Raw genomic sequence first — 20,666 nt, 5'->3', positions numbered from 1 at the left:
GGCAAAGAGAAAGGCTAACGTACAGATCAGAGACGGGTTATTTAAAGAAATGTACGTATTGGAGCAGAGATATAAAAATGGTGGATGAATTGGGGTAGAGCAGGAATTAACTATTAAGAAAGAGAGACTAAAAGACGTTATTGAACAAGAAAATCAAGCAATTTATCATCGGTTGAAGAGAGGTGTCAGTGGGGGTGCCATGAAAATCGCATGAAGAAACTGACCCCCAGGTCTTCTGGTTTACGATCGCGGTCGTCACCGCGGGTGCGTGCGATTGTGTGCGCGCATGTGAATTTGTGCGCGTAAGTTCGTGCGCGGGTGTGCGTGCGCGGGCACGTGTACGGTCACGTGCACGCGTCCGTGTTGGCGCCAAACGGCCTATTTAAACTTGCCTCTTGCTAATGGTCTCTGCTGTCTGCTCTACAGCGTTATACCTGTGAGACCTGATCCGTAGCATTCATTCCTGATTGACCCGGCCTGCCTGTGACCCATCTGCTATCTGCCTGCACCCGACCCGTCTTGTTGTGACAATACTCCTGCCTGTTCCCTTGTACTTCTCTTCTAGACTGATTTCTGACCCGGCTTGCTTTGACAATCCATCTGCTAAGGTGAACCTGCTTATTTTGAACTGTATCATCTGCTGCAAGTAACCTGCTTATATTGAACTATTCACCTACTGCAAGTACCTGTCTTATTGAACTGTTCACCTGCTGCAAGTACCTGCTTATATTGAACTGTGTCATCTGCTGCAAGTAACCTGCTTATATTGAACTGTTCATCTGCTGCAAGTTACCTGCTTATATAGAACTGTTTCATCTGCTGCCAGTTCCTTATTGTTCATCTGCTGCAAGTAACCTGCTTATATTGCACTGTTCATCTGCTGCAAGTTACCTGTCTTATTGAACTGATTCATCTGCTACAAGTTGCCTGCTTCTCTGCACTGCTTTCATCTGCGGCAAGTTACCTGCTTCATTGAACTGTGTTACCTGCTATAAGTTTCCTGCTGTTGAACTGTGACATTTGCTATAAATGACCTGCTGATCCATCCGCTGTGATTACCTGTTCCACTGGACGTTTCCCCCTACTGTTATGCATCAGTCTGCAAAACTGAACCTCACCTATCCATCCTTCTCATCTGTTGATCCTGCCAGGCACCTGTACCCCTCCTTACTCCTGTGTTCCCTGTTACATTACCAGGAAACCGGTATTGGGAGTTGTAAAGGGAGGCCTCTTTTCGCAATCCGGGCTCGCTACTAAAAGGTACGTGACAGGGGGGATATGTCAAGCAAATATCTCGCAAAAAGGTTAAAACAGAAAAATAATGCCAATTGTATAGAGAGTATCCAAAATGGGAAAGGGGTCAAGGTCTTTTCTACCCCAGAGATTGCCCAGGCCTTCCAAGAATACTATGGGAACCTTTACTCATTAAATCAAAATGATTCCCCAGATACGGTTAAAAATAGATCAGAGAACACTAGGGTCTTCTTAGAAGGTTGTGCACTGAGGAAATTACATCCAGATAAAGCTGGCCCAATGGAGGAGCCGATAACAGCACCAGAACTATCTAGAATATTAAAAGATACCACATCCAGGAAAAGCCCATGCCCAGATGGGTTCACGGCAGCCTATTACAAAAAAAATTGTGATATCCTGGTCCCAAAAATGGTATCCTATATGAATGGGATAGGTGGGGATTGGGAGATACGACGTGAAGCACTTGAGGCGAGATCACCGTTATCCCCAAGGAGGGGAAAGATCCCTCACTGTGTTCTAGTTACCGTCCCATCTCTTTGTTAAATGCCAACGTAAAATTATATGCAAAGATTTTAGCCAACCAAATGAAAACTGTATTGAATGATCTGGTGCACACAGACCAAGTGGGATTTGTCCCGGGCAGGGAGAGCAGGGACAATGGTATTAGAACCCTTTTGGTTACGCATAAAATGCAAGAGAGTGGATCCCCAGGGCTGCTACTGTCTATAGACACCCAGAAAGCGTTTGACAGAGTAGATTGGGGATTCATGTTAAACTCTCTGGGGGCATTTGGGGTAGGCCCGAAGATGTTAGGCCGGATAAATGCTCTATATAAACACCCCACAGTGAGGGTCAAAATAAATGGGTACCTATCACTGACCTTTGAGATGTTCAATGGGACACGGCAGGGTTGCCCCCTATCCCCTTTATTATTTATTTTATCAATGGAACCACTGTTGACGAGGATTAGATCGAACCCCAAAATTAAAGGTCTGCAGATCGACAATGAAGCCCATAAAATAGCTGCATACGCTGACGATGTCCTGTTTTATGTTACAAGCCCAGGGACAACCCTCCCGTGTTTATTGAACATCTTAAAACGGTATGGGGAGGTATCACATTTTAAGATGAACCCTACAAAATCAGAAATTTTGAGCATAAATCTTACCCCACAGGAGGTTCAAGGGCTTAAACAAAAATGTAAAAAAGTAACAGTACAGCGCATAAATAAATAATCTAAGTGAATGAAAAAGTGACACTCTATTAGTGCATCAAAACACAAAAGTCCATAGAATTAAAGAACAACAAGTAGAGATGTCAGAAAAAAGATCCGCTTGTGCAATGTGCCTTCAATCGACAAAAATACGTGATGATGTGATTCCTTCACCAATAAGCAAGATGGACTCTCACCTCAAAATATGGACCCCTGATTTAACAGACAGGTCAGAAAACGCATGTTCCCATCTTGGGTAACTCACAGCATTCAGTAGATATAGCGGTAGTGCTCAAAGATTGAATCCTTTTCAGTATCCTCAATTTAATATGATTCCATAAAAAACATAAAAAACAAAATCTAGTGCTCTCTGTTTCCACAAATTTATTTAAAACAGAAGTAAAAGAGATACACTCACATTCTGGTGCACTGATCTCCAGTGCTGAGTGCTGGGCATGAAAACAAATGTATCACAGCGTCCATGCATGGATCAGTATAGCAGCTTGCGGATGACGTCACGGCTTAGGTCACGTAGTCCGTACGCGTTGCGTCCCCGAAAGTAGGCGGGACTTCATCAGCGGCCGCTGATGAAGTCCCGCCTACTTTCGGGGAGATCATCACTTATTTTTGTCGATTGAAGGCACATTGCACAAGCGGATCTTTTTTCTGACATCTCTACTTGTTGTTCTTTAATTCTATGGACTTTTGTGTTTTGATGCACTAATAGAGTGTCACTTTTTCATTCACTTAGATTATTTATTTATGCGCTGTACTGTTACTTTTTTACTTTGTAATGTGGGATTTGGTATTTTGACCTATAGTATTCGAGCTGCATGTTTTTTAATTAATTGTTTAATTTTTCACTTATTTGTTGTGTTCAGCGCTGATTGATTCGTTTTATAGTTTTTAAACAAAAATGTCCCTTCATGTGGAGGGATAAGGAAATTAAGTATTTAGGTGTTAAAATAACTGCTCCACAAGACAGGCTATACCAACAAAATTTAATTGAATGACATCAAAACACAACAAAATATTATGGCCCCTAGACAGAGATCTTGGATTAATAGGATAAACTGTTTAAAGATGATAATACTCCCCAAAATATTATATAAAATCCAAATGTTACCAATCCCGATCCCCGATTCATACTTTAATAAACTAAATCTGCTTTTCCATAGGTTCATCTGGTGGAATAAAAAAAACACGAATAAGTCTGGGGATAATCTCTAGAGATAAAACTCAAGGGGGCTTGGGGGCTCCGGATATTAAAACGTATTATCATGCAATACTAATGGCACGGGTGGTTGACTTTGTAAAGGATAATAAAGAAAAAAGTTGGGTTAAGTTAGAAAAAGGGATAAGTAATACATTATTAGGTAAAGTGATTTACCTAAGTGATTTACGCAGGGCCCCCTTCCCAAAAGCACCCCCCCGTTGAGGCGCGCGGTATGGTAGGGCTCAGGAGGGGGGCGCTGGCTCGTCCCCACCCCCTTTCCTGACCGGCCGGGTTGCGTGCTCGGATAAGGGTCTTATATGGACCTTGGGGGGGACCCACGCGCCATTTTTTTGGCGTAGGGCTTCCCCTTTAAGTCCATACCAGGTGACAGGGCCAGTGACGTGTCAATATCACCGCCGAAGGTGGCGACATTGACTTCCTTCGCTAGTCCCGGCTACCTGGAGCCGCGTTCAAAATCGGCGGACTTTTCTCCGTGTGTAGGCAAGTCCATTAATTTCAAAAGTACTGTGGACTCCCGCCAAAAGTACGGCAGACCTAGTCCGCCGGAAAAGTCTGGTTGTGTGTGGGCAGGTCCACTTGTTCGGAAAGTTCAGCGGACTTTCCGACGGTTTGTCCATTAGACTAAGTCCGCCGGATAGTCTGATCGTGTATACGCAGCATAAGAGTACCTGAACTTCCTTTTCAACCCTCTGATCCCAATTAAAGAGACTGTTCATTGTCTACGTTTTGAAAATAAAATCCATTCAAGTGGATCTGTTGTCAGTCTCTCGAGTTACTGGGCCATTTACCACGGGACACCCCTAGACATGAAACGAAGAGAAGAGAAGGTAACGGTAAGCCCAAATCTAACCAGCAGCTCCTTTGGGGGTAGTGCTACAGTTATATTTTCTATATTTTTTGTACAGTCTCACATAGTCATTGGTTGATTCCTATATCCCCTGATGACGCCGTTAGGCGAAACATGTTGGGTTAATATACGAGCAGGAGATCCCTGTTCAACATGAACTTTCACCACGTGACCACCATCACAATGAAATGTTCAATTTTACCCAACAATCAGCTTTGTTTGGTTTTTAATTTTGTTTCTATTAAACTTTAACTTTTTAACAATATGGTTTTCCATTATTTTTTGCAAGCATTGTGATAATCCCCTACCAACTTCTCCCCCTTCTTTGAATAGTTGACTATTTGGGGTGATGTGCTAAATACTGGGTGTTCACCTTTAGTCGGACATAACTCTACAATAGGTTGAGATGATGTCATCAGACTTCTTCTGACAAAAGAAAGTATTTTTACAGACTCCTTGGGGATCAAGGGAATGCAGTGAATATTACATAGACAATGGAAGATGAACCAGACCACCCAATGATTACCCAAAATGAGGTAAGAGAAGAGGCCCCCTGTGTTCCCAAGTGTATTGAGTTCAGCTATACCTAGCCTACTAAGGAGTAGAGATGGCCTTGCAGTTCGCTCAGCAGTCGGTTCGCGGCAAATTTTGGTCATTCGCGATTCGTCAAACCGGCAGACTTCTGGCACTGTTCGCGAGGTGGACATATGCGTTTACATTGTGAAGAACTTTGACCCATGACGCATAATCCATCATGAGGTACAGGGCAGCCAATTTAGACATTTCAGCACATGGACAATTGGACATACCCCTACCTTATAAATAGACCTGATCTGGCGGCCATTTTACATTCTGTCTTTTGTCAGTGTAGGGAAAGGACGCTGTGTGGAGCAGGGACAGTCAGTTTATTCACTAGCTATTACTATTAGGTCCACAAAAGTCCTTTTAACAACTGGTATAGGTGTACAGTATATAGGGTTGTAATACACTTAGAATATACTTTCTTTCAAATATACAAAGTATATTATGGTGCACTGCTGACTGCTGTGCTGCCAGATTCTGCAGCTGTCTTTTGTCAGTGTAGGGAAAGGACACTGTGTGGAGCAGGGACAGTCAGTTTAATCACTAGCTATTGCTATTACTTCTCTAGAGACTTTTGTCACAGGGTTATTTAAAAAAATGACAGGCAGAGGAAGAGGCAGGCCCTTCCGCAGGGGTTGTAGGGGTAGGGCGGGAGCAACAGGCTTGAGCCAAAGTGGCAAATTGCTGAAGGTACATTCGATTATGTCAAAGGACGCACCAGACTTGGTTGAGTGGCTCACTCAACCTTACTCTTCTGCACCCTCCTCATTCTCTCGATCTGCACCCTCTTCTTCACTGTCTGCTGTCTGCACCCCCAAAGACACTACCACCAACACCACCACCACCACCACCCCCATATACCCTCCGCTTGAGTCACAGAAATTATTTTCCGATCCATCACAAGACATTGCCGATGCGCAGCCACTCTTGGCATTGGATCAGGAAGATGAGGTAGCAACAACCGCCACTCAGCAGTCTGACGACAGTACCCAGATCAGCCCAAGGAGGAGGTTGGTCCCCGGTGTTGCTGCCTACTCCGAGATCTCTAATTATAGTGGTGGGGAAGGTGACGTCGATGATGACGTGTCAAGTGATGTCACGTGGGTGCCCACAAAAGAGTAAGAGGAGGGGAGTTCAGAGGGAGATATGGACCAGCAGATAGGGAGGAGAAGCAGGCAGAACTTACATTGCACAGGAGGGACATGATAGATTGCTAATTTATCAGGAGTGAGGCATCAACCATGTACGGTCACATCTGGCACTCCCAGGATGCCGGCACATGGCTCCGCAGTGTGGGATTTTTTTAACGTGTCCGCTGCTGACAATAGTGTTGTCATCTGCAGCCTTTGCAGTCAACGCATAAGTTGGGGTAAGCCCAACACTCACCTAGGGACGACCGCCTTAAGAAGGCACATGAGCTGCCATCACCGAGCCCAGTGGGAGCAACGGAACCCACAAAGCCACACTCCAGGCTCTCACCGTCCAGCCTCGTCTTCTACTTCTCCTTCTCCTCTCTCCTCACAATTGTCATCCACTCCACCTTCCATCATGCCATCCTCACGTTTTTCTGCAAAAAGGCAGGCTTCCGTGGGCCAAATGTTCGAGTGTAAAAAAATGATAACGCCAGATAACCCTCTTGCCCAACGGCTGACGGCTGGCTTGTCAGAACTGATAGCCCGCCAACTACTGCCATAGAAAATGGTGAACTCGGAGGCCTTTCGAAAATTTGTGGCCATTGGAACACCACAATAGAAGGTCCCAGGAAGGAAGTATTTCTCACAGAAGGGCATCCCAGAGCTATATGGCCATGTTCAGTGGCAAGTGAATGTATCCCTGGCACACAGTGTCGGTGCCAAGATACATCTGACCACAGACACGTGGTCTAGCAAACACGGGCAGGGAAGGTATATAACTTTTACTGCCCACTGGGTGAACCTTGTAAAGCATGAAGCATGTAACCCGTGGCACCCGTGTAGATTTGGTTTTACCGACCACGGATTGCATGCAGGCCTGGCTCTTCTTCTCCTCCTCCTACTCCATCCTCCTCCCTCTCCTCCTCGGATGACTCCTCCTTTTCCGCTGCTAGTGTCTCTTCCCCTGCGCCGCCCAAGATCCCCAGAATGTATTCGACATGCCAGGTGAGACGTTGCCATACTGTGCTGCATCTGCTGTGCCTGGAAGCCAAGAGCCACACTGGCCCTGCACTCCTTTCAGCTTTGCGTTCACAGGCAGATCAGTGGCTAACACCGCTCAATTTGACAGTTGGTAAAGGGGTGTGTGACAACGGTGCCAATCTGCTTAACGCATTGAAACAGGGTAAAATTACACACGTGCCATGCATGGCACACATCTTAAACTTGGTCGTGCAGCGATTCGTTGTCAAATACCCTGGGGTCCAGGACATCTTGCGGCAGGCAAGAAAAATCTCGGCCCATTTCAGAAGATCTTACACGGCCATGGCTCGCCTTGCTGACATTCAGCGGCGACATAATCTGCCGGTCAGACGTCTTATTTGCTATTGCTGACTCAATGGAACTCAACCTTCTATATGCTTGATAGGCTGCTCCAGCAGAAATGTGCAGTTAACTCTGTGGCAGAACTGGTTCTGGGGAGCTTTTTTTTTTTTCACCGCGCCAGTGGATGCTCATGCGCGATGCATGCAGACTTCTGTGGCCATTTGATGAGATCACCAAACTGTTCAGTCGCAGACATCGTACCTTATGCCTTCTTTATGGAGCGTGCATTGTGTCATGTCATTGATCAAGCCGTGGAGGAGCAGGAAGATGAGGAAGTCGCAATGCTGGATGATTTCCCAAGGGTGGCTACTCTATCTGAGACAAGTCAACAACAGGAGTCTGAAGAGGAGTCAGAGGAGGATGGTGTCGGGGCGGATGAGGAGGAGCAAGAAGAGCATGCTTTAAACCTTTCTGGGATCCCTGCTGTTGTCCATGGATGGGGAGAGGAGAACGAGGAGGACAACATTATCCTGGATGATGAGCAGGAGCCAGGCCACCACACCGCTTCCAGTTTAGTGCAATTGGGTCATTTATGCTCCAGTGTTTTGACAGGGACCTCCGTATAAAAAGCATAAAGGTCAAGGACCAGTGCTGGGTGGCAATGTACTTAGACCCCCGGTACAAACACAAAATGGTGGAAATTTTACCACCATCACAGAGGGCTGTCAGAATGGAGCACTTACAGGCCTTGCTTCAAGAAATGCTGCATTCTGCTTTTGCATGTGCTGGCAGAAGAGGAATTCCCACCCCCAGAGAAAGAGTTGCGGGTACCAATCCAACAGCGCCTGAAAGAAGAGGGCAGTTTGAAGATGTGTTGGTGACTTCTGATATGAGGTCATTCTTTCAGCCGACCCATCGACAGGTCTTATCCGGATCCAGCATCAGGGAACTCCTAGACCGACAGGTGTCCGACTACATCGGGTTAACAGCCAATGTAGATGCTCTGAGAAGTGATGAACCCCTGGACTACTGGGTGGGCAGGCTTGACCTCTGGCCAGAGCTTGCCCAATATGCAATGGAACTGTTGGCTTGCCCCTTGTCCAGTGTCCTGTCCGAAAGGACGTTCAGCGCACCCGCCTAGCTCACGACAGTGTTGACTACCTCACATTTATAAAAATGAATGAGGCATGGATCTCGGAGGAATTCAACACATGCGACCAGTAGACCATGTATATGCATAACTCTATAAACAATTTATTTAATTGAGCACACAGACCTTTTTTCTACCTTTTGGCTCACTTCCTTGTACAAAAAGAGCACACCGTACTATATGCCTGTACCCTCCTGTTTGAAGAGGTTGAGCAGTGTCATATTTTTGGGTCCCGCAGCGAGTTGCTTGTATCAGTGCTCTCTATCTCGGTGCTGGTGTGGTGTCAGTGCTCTCTATCTCAGTGCTGGTGTCAGTGCTCTCTATCTCGGTGCTGGTGTCAGTGCTCTCTATCATGGTGCTGGTGTCAGTGCTCTATATCTCAGTGCTGGTGTCAGTGCTCTGTATCATGGTGCTGGTGTCAGTGGTCAGTCTCTATCACGGTGCTGGTTTCAGACAGTGAGGGAGATAGCAGTGGAGAAGCCAATCAGCAGGCAGTGCCAGCACTATGGCTGAGGATCAGCACTGGACTGGCACCTCCAGACCACCGCAGTGGAGCCCTGCATAGGTGGGGGTAAGGGCCGGGCAGAGGGAGGGGTCAGGGGCTCAAGCACAGGTTGGCACACTGGGACACTGGCACAGGACTGCGCTGCCCTGACTGTGGCACTGATCATCTACTGCACCCCCTTCATAACCTGCCCTGACCTTGCCTCTCCTCCATGGCCTTCATGCGCTCCTGAATTGTCAAAATTTCACAGATAAAAAAAGAATGCTTGTCGTTGTCGATCCCAGATTCACTTAATACTTTTGTTATGTCAGTGCCCATGTTGTGGGACTATGTGTGCACAGCTAGTAAATATTTTGTGGCTGAAAATATGACCTGGAGGTTTTTAAGGTTCGCCTGCCATTAAAGTCAATGGGGTCCGCCACGAACCTCAAGGTTCGCAAACTTTTGACCGCGTTCGTGGTTCGCATACGCAAAACGTCCCGTCGGAAGTTCGTCCATCACTACTAAGGAATTTAATTATTCTAAAGGTAAATAGACTGATTAATTTGCAAGGGAAGTTGACCTTGGTAAGAAAATTTCCCCAGAGCGTAGAGAATGACATAAAGCACTGCTGACTTCCATCATCTAACCTTGTGCAAACAAAATTGCTTAATTTATGTTACTAATAGTTTGCTTGTAATGAATAGGTATTCTCTGCAAAATGATATTTCACCGCATTCGCTAAGTTCTGTGGAAAATTCCCTTGCAAAGTGAACAGCTAATTTACATTTAGTCATATCCTCCAGGGTTCCAAGATTTAGGCAACTGAGTTGCCACTCAGAAAGATGGAAAACTCAAAAACACGGAGAATTAAAACGAATTTGAACTAAGGATAATGTTTGATGTTAGTCCTTTATTTGAGTTCTGATTTAAAGATTGTAAGAATAGAGATATAGGAGTTACACTGGTAGATTTGTTGTTAAAGGTACTATCAGCTTAACTTCCCTGGCGGTATCCCCGAGCGTGACTCGGGTTTGTTTTTTTCTTGTAGAATCAGTAATCCCGAGTCACGCTCGGGGTAACATTGCAGAGTGGCCAGCGGAGATCTTACCTTCTCCTGGCGCTCCAGCGATGTTCTCTGTTGTCCTCCCCTGTGATCACCGACGCGATCGCCGGCGAGATCACGTCATCCTGACTTCCTGGTTCCGTTCCCTGCGAGCAGCAGCGGCGCACGGGAGTGGAACTGGGCGGGAATTTCAAAAAGTGAAACACAATCACAAACACATAAATAGAGGTGATACACTGTAATCTGGGGAGATTTGTCGTCTGACACTGACACGGATCTGACAAGTGACAGCGGTGATGATACTGCACCTGACCTCAGAGATGTGCGCAATTGGTGCCCTATCGACTGCGATACAGACCAGGTAGCGCCGCCAAGATTCCCCTTTACTGGATCACCTGGGATGAAGGTAGATGTCGAACATGACAACCCTCTGGCATACCTGCAATTATTCCTCACTGAGGATGTAATTGAAAAAATTGTCACAGAGACAAATCGCTACCAAGTACAGCAATCCGCTACGCTGCATGCCAGGTTTTCCCGAAACAGAAAGTGGGAACCAGTGACCAAAGAGGACATCTGGCAGTTCCTGGGACTCATTCTTCAGGGGGTGGTGGGGAAACCGCTCCAGAAATGGTACTGGACCACCAATAAATTACTGGCCACTCCGTTTTTTGGCGCCGTGATGTCCGTTTTTCCCTCATCATGAAATATTTCCACTTCACAAACAATGAAGAGTTTGATGAGGCCACGCATCCTACACCCAAACTAAAAAAAATCTGGGAGGTATGGCAAATTATCGTGACCAATTTCCAGCAGACCTACGTGCCAAAAAGGGACGTCTGCTTGGATGAAAGCTTGATGGCCTACAAGGGACACCTGAGCTGGATACAATTTATTGCATCCAAAAGAGCGAGGTTTGGCATAAAATCCTACATGCTCTGTGAGTCATCCACCGGGTACATATGGAATTTGGTCATTTACACCGGTAAAGGCACGAAGTTCAACCCCAGGTACAGCGGCTATGGGATGGCCACATCATCAGTCCTCCCACTGCTGGAGCCATTGCTGAACCAGGAATATTGTGTGACCATGGACAACTTCTATACGTCTCCGGAACTTTTTGAGGTTTTGCTACAAAACAAGACCGATGCATATGGTACTGTTAGGCCTAATCGACGTGGCATGCCATCTCTGTTCTCCAGGAAAAAGCTAAAAACCGGAGAAATGGTTGCCTGGCAGAAGGGTAAGATGATGGCAATGCGATGGCGAGACAAGAAGACTGTGTGTCTCATGAGTAGGGATGAGCCGAACACCCCCCCGGTTCAGTTCGCACCAGAACTTTCGAACGGACCCCATTTTCGTTACGAACGTTAGAACCCCATTGAAGTCTATGGGATTCGAACGTTCGAAATGGAAAGTGCTAATTTTAACGGCTAATATGCAAGATACTGTCCTAAAAAGGGTTTAGAGACCTGGCTCCTGCCCCAGGGGACATGGGTCAATGCAAAAAAAAGTTTTAAAAACGGCCGTTTTTGCGGGAGCACTGATTTTAATGACGATTAAAGTGAAAAAAAAAAGTGAAATATTCCTTTAAATATGGTGCCTGTGGGGTGTCTGTAGTATGCCTGTGAAGTGCCACGTGTTTCCCGTGTTTAGAACAGTCCCTGCACAAAATGACATTTAACGGAAATAACACCATTTAAAACTGCTTGCGGTTTTAATGTTATATCTGGTTCCTGCAATATGGTTGAAAATCATTCAGAAAAATGGCATGGGTAGCCCTCCCTGCCCATTACCAGCCTATTTGGGTCTTGTACGCATATTAAGGGGAACCCTGTACCCATATTAAAAAAAGGAAATGCGTGTGGCCCCCAGGCCCTATATACTCAGAACAGCAGTATACAGGCGGTGCAAACAAGACAGGGACTGTGTAGGTTTGTTGTGTTAAGTTGAATCTGTTTGTAATTTTCAACTGGTACATTTTTAAAGTGTAGCTCCAGTCAAAAAAACTATTTTTAAGCTTTTTGGAAAACATAGGGAAGGGTTATCACCCCTGTATAATTTGTTTTGTCGTACATCTTTTTTCATCTCACTTGCTGTTGTCTCCTTCCGTTTGCAAGTAGGAGGTGTTTGTAAGTTGGATGTTTGAAAGTAGGGGCCTGCCCTATATGCTCTGCAGAAATGGCGGAACAAGGTGTTGGTTTTGCCACAACATTGTAAGCCCTCAAAGTGACTCTTGGTGGGCGCTGGAGCGCCCTGCTGTGAACGATTATATCAAGAATTGTAATTACATGCCATTGTTGAACAGTGGTAGAAAAATTGACCTTTGGTGGTTGTGGTGCTGGTGCCACAACACTATAAGTCCTCACCGTTACTCTGGGTGTGCACAGGAAGGGGCCCTCCTGTGAAATATTATATCAAGAATTGTAATTACATGTCCCTGTTAAACAGGGGCAGTAAAATTTGGCCTTAGGCACTGCTGCTGGTGCCACCACACTGCAACCTCTTCCATATACTCTAGTTTTTTTGCTGGAACTAGCCCTGCTGCAAAGCATTGCATCAAAAATTGTACTTAAACGCCCCTGTTAAACAGGGGCAGAAAAATTGGGCCTTAGGCACTGGTGCTGGTGCCACCACACTGCAACCTCTCCCATATACTCTAGTTTTATTGCAGGAATTAGCCCTGCTGCAAAGCATTGCATCAAAAATTGTACTTAAAAGCCCCTGTTAAACAGGGGCAGAAAAATTGGGCCTTAGGCACTGGTGCTGGTCCCACCACACTGCAACCTCTCCCATATACTCTAGTTTTATTGCAGGAATTAGCCCTGCTGCAAAGCATTGCATCAAAAATTGTAATTAAACGCCCCTGTTAAACAGGGGCAGAAAAATTGGGCCTTAGGCACTGGTGCTGGTGCCACCACACTGCAACCTCTGCCATATACTCTAGTTTTATTGCAGGAATTAGCCCTGCTGCAAAGCATTGCATCAAAAATTGTAATTAAACGCCCCTGTTAAACAGGGGCAGAAAAATTGGGCTGCTGGCATCACCCAGAACCAAAAATGTTCTTCCAACATATCAGCGGAGGAGGAAGAGGATAGACAATCAACATAACAGGACAGTCACTCAGCATCCGCATAGGCAGTCTTGAAGGGATGTGGTATTTCAAAAAAAATTATTCGGTTACATCAGCTTCAGGTGCTTGGTAGCTGTGGGTGATCCAAGACTGATTCATCTTGATGAAGGTCAGTCGATCAACTGATTCGGTGGACAGGCGCACCCTGTGATCGGTAACAAAGCCACCAGCAGCACTGAAGGTGCGTTCCGAAAGAACGCTGGATGCAGGACAGGCCAGTAGCTCAATTGCATACTGTGCAAGCTCTGGCCAGTGATCCATCCTCAAGACCCAGTAAGCCAGAGGATTTTCGGTGGGAAAGGTGTCCAAGTCTGACCTTGCCCCTAGGTATTCCTGCACCATGTAAATCAGACGCTGGCGATGGGTGCTGGAACCAATCATACCTTGGGGCTGCGGACTAAAAAATTGTCTGAAAGCATCAGTCAGACGGCCATCTTCTCCACCGCTCCTTCTGACCGATGCCTCAGCAACACGTTGTCCAGGACCAGGAGTTTGTAACCTCCCAGTCTCTGGGAACGCGTTGCACAGAGCTTTCTGCAAGGCCTCCCGGAGATGTCTCCTCCTCTGCTCCCTCTGCGATGGCAAGATAAGGTCGGCAACCTTACCCTTGTACCGTGGATCAAGGAGAGTGGCCAGCCAGTAATGGTCCCTCTCCTTGATCCGAAGAATACGAGGATCCTTCCGCAGGCTTTGCAGGATCAGGGAGGCCATGCAGCGTAGGTTAGCTGAGGCATTCGGTCCGGAGTCCTCTGGGTCACTAAGGACAACATGATCCGCAGCTACCTCCTCCCAGCCACGTACAAGTCCACGTGTTTCTTGGGACTGTAAATCATCCCTATAAGACTGCTGCTGCTGATGCTGAGTGCCAGCCTCCACCTCCATGCTGACACAATCATCCTCCTCCTCCTCTTCCTCCTCCTCATCCTCTTCCTGTGTGATGGGTGGCACAGCAGGAACACTGTCTGGATAAAGGGGGCCTTGAGAGGCAAGGAAGTCCTCCTCTTCCTGCCTCTGTTCTGCCTCAAGTGCCCTGTCCATTATTCCACGCAGCGTATGCTCCAAGAGGTGGACAAGAGGTACAGTGTCACTGATGCATGCACTGTCACTGCTCACCATCCTTGTGGCCTCCTCAAACGGTGACAGGACAGTGCATGCATCCCTGATCATGCCCCACTGGCGTGGTGAGAAAAAACCAAGCTCCCCTGACCCTGTCCTGGTGCCGTAGTCGCACAGGTACTCATTGATGGCCCTCTGCTGCGTGTGCAGCCGCTGCAGCATGGCCAATGTTGAGTTCCATCTGGTGGGCATGTCACATATAAGGCGGTTCTTGGGCAGGTTCAACTCCTTTTGGAGCTCAGCCAGCCGAGCACAGGCATTAAATGATCGGCGGAAATGCACACAGACTTTCCTGGCCTGCTTCAGGACATCCTGTAAGCCGGGGTACCTGCCCAAGAACCGCTGCACCACCAGGTTAAGGACGTGAGCTACACAGGGCACATGGGTCAGTTGTCCCTGTCGGAGGGCGGAGAGGAGGTTGATGCCATTGTCGCAACCACCATTCCTGGCTTAAGCTGGCATGGCGTCAACCACCTCTCGGCCTGCCCCTGCAGAGCTGACAAAACATCCGCCCCAGTGTGGCTCCTGTCCCCCAAACAAACCAGCGCAAGCACGGCATGGCATAGTTTTGCCTGCGTACTTGCGTAGCCCCTGCAACGCCTACGGAGCACCGCTGGTTCTGAGGACAGAGCACTGGAAGAGGCCATGGAGGAAGAAGAAGAGGAGGGGGTGGAGGAGAGAGGTGTGTCACAACCAATAGTAGCATTTTGGAGGCGTGGTGGCGGAACAACCTCCAACACTACTGCACCTTGTCCTGCATCCTTCCCAGCAGCCAGAAGAGTGACCCAATGGGCCGTGAAAGACAGGTAACGTCCCTGTCCATGCCTGCTGGACCATGAGTCAGCGGTAATATGCACCTTACCGCTGACCGCCCTGTCCAGCGAGGCAAGGACATTGCCTTCCACATGCCGGTAGAGAGCCGGAATCGCCTTCCGTGAGAAAAAGTGGCGTTTGGGGACCTGCCACTGAGGAACCGCACATTGTACAAACTCACGGAAGGGGGCCGAGTCTACCAACTGAAAAGGCAGCAGTTGAAGTGCTAGCAATTTAGCCAAGCTAGCATTCAACCGCTGGGCATGTGGATGGCTGGGAGTAAACTTCTTCCGCCGGTCCAGCAGCTGGGGCAGGGACATTTGCCTGCTATAATCGGACGTGGGTGTACCGCTAGCAGAGTTCCCGGAAGCACTTGGCTGTGACACACCTAATTCTACACCTTCATTCCTCTCAGAGCAGGTTTCAGAGAGGACTGAAGGTCTAGTGGGGTTGGAGATGCTGAGTGTCATCATCAGAGCCCACCAAACACTGGGCATCCTCCTGGAGCATGTACCCAACACTGTGCTCAAAGAGTTCAGGAGACTCCTCAGGAGGACGTGGTGGGTCTAGGGAAGGAGTCACTGATGATGACATTGAGAGGAGGGAAGACGATGCGTTGGCAGCTGCTTTGCGACTACCCTGAGACTGGGTGAGAGAGGATGAGGAGGATGAAGAGGGCTTGGTCATCCACTCTACCAAGTCGTTGGCATGTTGCGGTTCAACATGTCCAGCTGCCGAAAAGAAGGACAAGCATGTCCCATGGCCACGTGCTGATGACAATGCACCGTGTCCACGACCAGCACTGTTGTCTCTAGACACAGAGCCTGCTTGCCCTCTTTTATCGGCTCGCGCCTGTCTGCCTCTCCTTGCTGGCCTTCCAGACATGGTAATGGCCTGAAGGGAGTTGGGTAAAACAGCAGTTGGGTAGTTTATATTGTGCTGGAGGCACACACAACTTCCAATAACTCCTGCAGATGGCAATTGGGCTCAAATAGAGAACAGCTATGTAGGTGGATTATAGCGGTATGTACTGGGTACAGAGCACGCAGACAGCACGCACTATCTCCTAACACTACTGACTGCAAGCTCTATTATTAACGATAGATCACTAGCTATATAGGTTAGGTGAATATCGCGGTGTATACTGCGGTCAGGGCACGCAGACAATAACCAGAAAACAGCAGAGATAAAGGGGTATATACAGATGTATACTGTGCTGTGCTGGAGGCACACACAACTTCCAATAACTCCTGCAGATGGCAATTGGGCTCAAATAGAGAACAGCTATGTAGGTGGATTATAGCGGTATGTACTGGGTACAGAGCACGCAGACAGCACGCACTATCTCCTAACACTACTGACTGCAAGCTCTATTATTAAAGATATATAAATATAGTGAAGTGAATAGTGAATATAGTGGTGTATACTGCGGTCAGGGCACAGACAATAACCACTACACAACAGCAAGATAGGAAATCAGCCAAAAACGATCGGTGTGTACTGTGTTGAAGGTACACAGAACACCCACTGCTTCAGATGCTAACACACTACACGAGGCCGCCTCAATGGCGGCCTTATATAGTGTGGGGCGTGCACTACACAGCCTCAGCTATGATTGGCCACAGGCATCCTGCCTGTGGCCAATCATGGCTCTCCTCACTGCTGGCGCTGCGATTGGCCAAGCATGCGGGGTCACAGTGCATGCTTGGCCAATCATGAGCCAGCAATGCACTGCGCCATCGCAGTGCATTGTGGGCCGTGAGCGCCATGCGAATTTTGACGCGAACGGGCCAAGTGTTCGGATTTCGCCGAACGGACGAACAGCCAATGTTCGAGTCGAACGTACGTTCGACTCGAACACGAAGCTCATCCCTACTCATGAGCACGGTGCACAATACCTCCACTGCCATTGTCCACACCAAAAGTGGGAAAGATGTGCTGAAGCTGCAAGTCGTGATAGACTATAATTGCACTATGGGAGGTGTCGACAGAGCCGATCAGGCAATGACATTTTATCCGGCTATGCGCAAACAGCAAAAAAAAAATATTATAAAAAGATTTTCCGGCATCTTCTGGAACAATGCCTTTGGATTGCATATGTTCTATACAGAGCACAGAGTCGCAAGCCTCTTATTCATGCTGATTTTACCTGGAAGGTGGCTAAGCAGATTTTCATCAAACACCAGACACCATCAGGAGCTGCGATCAGAGCTGGACGACATGCTGTTGATGTTGTCAACCCAGAACGCCTAACAGGTCGTCACTTTGTGGACTACATACCACCAACCGCAAAAAAAGGCAGCACCTACCAGAATGTGTGTGGTTTGCTGCTCAAAGAGAGATAGCAGTGTAAAAAAAGTCTGAAAAGAAAGCTGGTTCTATTGTCTGGATTGTGATGTTGGACTGTGTGCTGTACCTTGTTTCAAAATTTATCACACTCAGGATGTTTATTGAATTTTCTTTGTTTGACAAATTTCATTATTTTGCATTACATTATTGAATAAAATTATATTATTTATTAGATTATAATTCATGATTTTGTGTTTCAAACTTTATCACATCTGGGATGTCTACTAGAGTCTTGTTTGGTCAGGTTTTAGTAAGTAATTACTAAGAATTGCAGGCCTATAATACATAACACCAAATTTCCATGCAAAAGAATTGTACCGCTTTTGGTATAAAATTCCTGACAGAATCATACCGCCAGGGAGGTTAATACTGGATTCACTAAACTGGCTCCACTGGCTTGTAACAAGCATTTAGCCAACGAGGTCTGAAAAGCCTGCATACCTCTTCCAGGTCAGTGACTCACTAGAGAGTGCAGCCAGAATAAGGATAACAGCCATGGAATTTGAACCTTTAAAAACAAGTTCACATTTTTCTGTCTTCCCAGATTCACTGCAAGGTTTAAATACTAATTAATTATAGCATCAGCGCTGCCTCCTCTATGAATAATAGATGGCTTCATGCATTGCATGAATCTATCCATGGCCATCGCTGCCGCCCCCCTAATCAGGTGTCCGTCCGCTTTTCGGGCAATGGGCACCTGAATTACAGCAGCAGGGGTGTATTTTTGAAGCACATGATAAGAGCCATAGGCTCTAATAGGCTTCAAAATAGGGTGGACTTGGAGTCTACCCAGATGTGTTAGGAAATCATATTAATATTTGCTTTTCTAGCACTAAATCGCCTCTTCGCCAATCATGAAGCACGGGTCTGTTACCCTATTCCCAAGTGGCTGAAAAGTTAGGCTATCCTATTGGATGCCTAGGAGGAGGGGAGGAAACACACAGCAGAAGCTACCATGATCTCAGAAAGGAAGAGGACATTGAAAATGCAGTAAGATGTCTGTCACAGCCTGTCCGGTAAATGCTGGTGTAAGTGCAAACAGTTGGGCGAGGGGGTTGAGGCACCCTCCCCAGACAAAAAAAAACAGCAGCCACTGTCTAAAGGATTGCAGAACAAGCTTTATTACTTACCTAACTATCCACTCCAGCAGACTCAAGCATTGTTATTCTCTCCCTCACGCTCTGGTTTGTTGCAGGACCCCCAGCATCATCATGTACAGTGCAGGGCTATTAATCCTGTATTGCATATAGTGGTGGTAAGAGTGTGACCGAGACCATCTCACAGAGGAGACTGCAGAGTTGGATAGATCAAACCTGCAGAAGTGAGGAAAATGGTAAGTAATAGTGTCCCCATAGTCTTAACAGGCATTTAACCCTTGCTGTGTGAGGGGGCACTGCAGTGGTTAATTTTTTGTTGTGCCCAGAACTGAGTTTTAACCTTGCTGATTTCTGTAATTGGTATAACCCATAAAACAGTGACTTTTAAATATTAGCATACATTTAGCATATTTTTTTCTGAAGGTCTATTACTTTTTCAAAAAGCACACAAAATGTGACACTTCTATCATGCAGAAAGTACAGCCTAGATTCTAATCTAAACTTCAATAACCAACTTCCTGAATAGATTTGCATTGTTGTAATCACAAGGTTTAGGCAGTATTTTCCCTGCTTATCCTTAACTTCCCTGTATATGAATTCTATTCTATGACTAGCAGAAGCTAGAGGTGATTGCAGTGACATGTTATTGACAAGGGAACACTTTATGTTAGCTGTGGATTCATAAAGTTTATTCTTACAAGAATTGGTTTCTATACATGTTCATCCATCTTTCACTAATCTATCTCTACAGTAGAACAGTTGTCCTCAGAGTATTCCAGGATAATGAATTCTTCCTGTGACCCACAGAACCTGACTTGTTTTATTCTAATGCGCTCTAGCGTGCTTAGATCCTGCTCACTCCAAAAATAAGTATATAGGTACATTTCTCTGCACAAATAAATGTAACTCTATTACATAGTTTTTGCCTTGGTTTATCCTCTAGCAAAATTGCACGTAGCACTATCTTTTCATATGCCTGTGACATATGTGTGACATTTGAGACAGTTAAATACATCACCCCATGCATTAAACTTTACGAAAATGTCTATTCTTTGTGTTTTATCGTCACTTATCACTGTCATTATACTTCCATTTTGCTTACACTTGCATTGCACTACCTGATTGCTTTAAGTAATGTCGGAATACAATTACAGCAGACAGATCAAACTTACCGTATACATCTGTTAAGAGAACAGAACAGCAATAGGCCTGCACATTCTATTACCACTAATCTTTATGAGTCACTTTGAACAAATAAAACAGAAATGTACAGAACACCATCTTGTTCAGATTATACTTTAGTTTTTAAAGAAAAAAAAAGAAAAACTCATAGCTTAGAGCAGACAACACAAGATACATGTGTCTGGTCAGCTGAGGCTAGGTGACGGATGCACACCGTTGGGGTCAGCGGTGCACCGCTAAGGTAGTGGACCCTATGGCTGACTGCTGTAGATGGAACTCCGGGTGGTTCAGAAAAGCAGGTCCACTGGAGCACCAACACGGATCCCACTAAGAGCTAGAGCATAAGAATCCCCAGGGCGCTGAGTCTAAGAGCCAGCAGATGTTCACCAGAGCCTCTAGTGGTGAGGATGGACTGCGCTGCCATTGGCTCCAGGCCACAGCCCCCAGGGTCTCCCAGCTCACACTCACGGTAGGCTACAGGAGGATACAGAGGAAGCAGCAGCCCAGGACAACAAGGAATAGTCAAGAGATAAGCCAAAGGTTGGGGAAAATAGCAGACAAGGATAAACAGAGAACACGCCAAAGGTCAGGGTAACAAGCAGGCAGGGATAGTCAAAGAACAAGCCAAGATAGGTAACAGAAACAGACGTAGAGCAAACGGCAAGCAGGAGACAGGAAACTAAACA

The sequence above is a fragment of the Lithobates pipiens genome, unplaced genomic scaffold (assembly GCF_037356315.1).
Source record: "Lithobates pipiens isolate NorthernLeopardFrog02 unplaced genomic scaffold, aLitPip1_a1.2 Scaffold_3, whole genome shotgun sequence".
NCBI classification, from domain to species: Eukaryota; Metazoa; Chordata; class Amphibia; order Anura; family Ranidae; genus Lithobates; species Lithobates pipiens.
Note: the sequence above shows the minus strand (reverse complement) of the source record.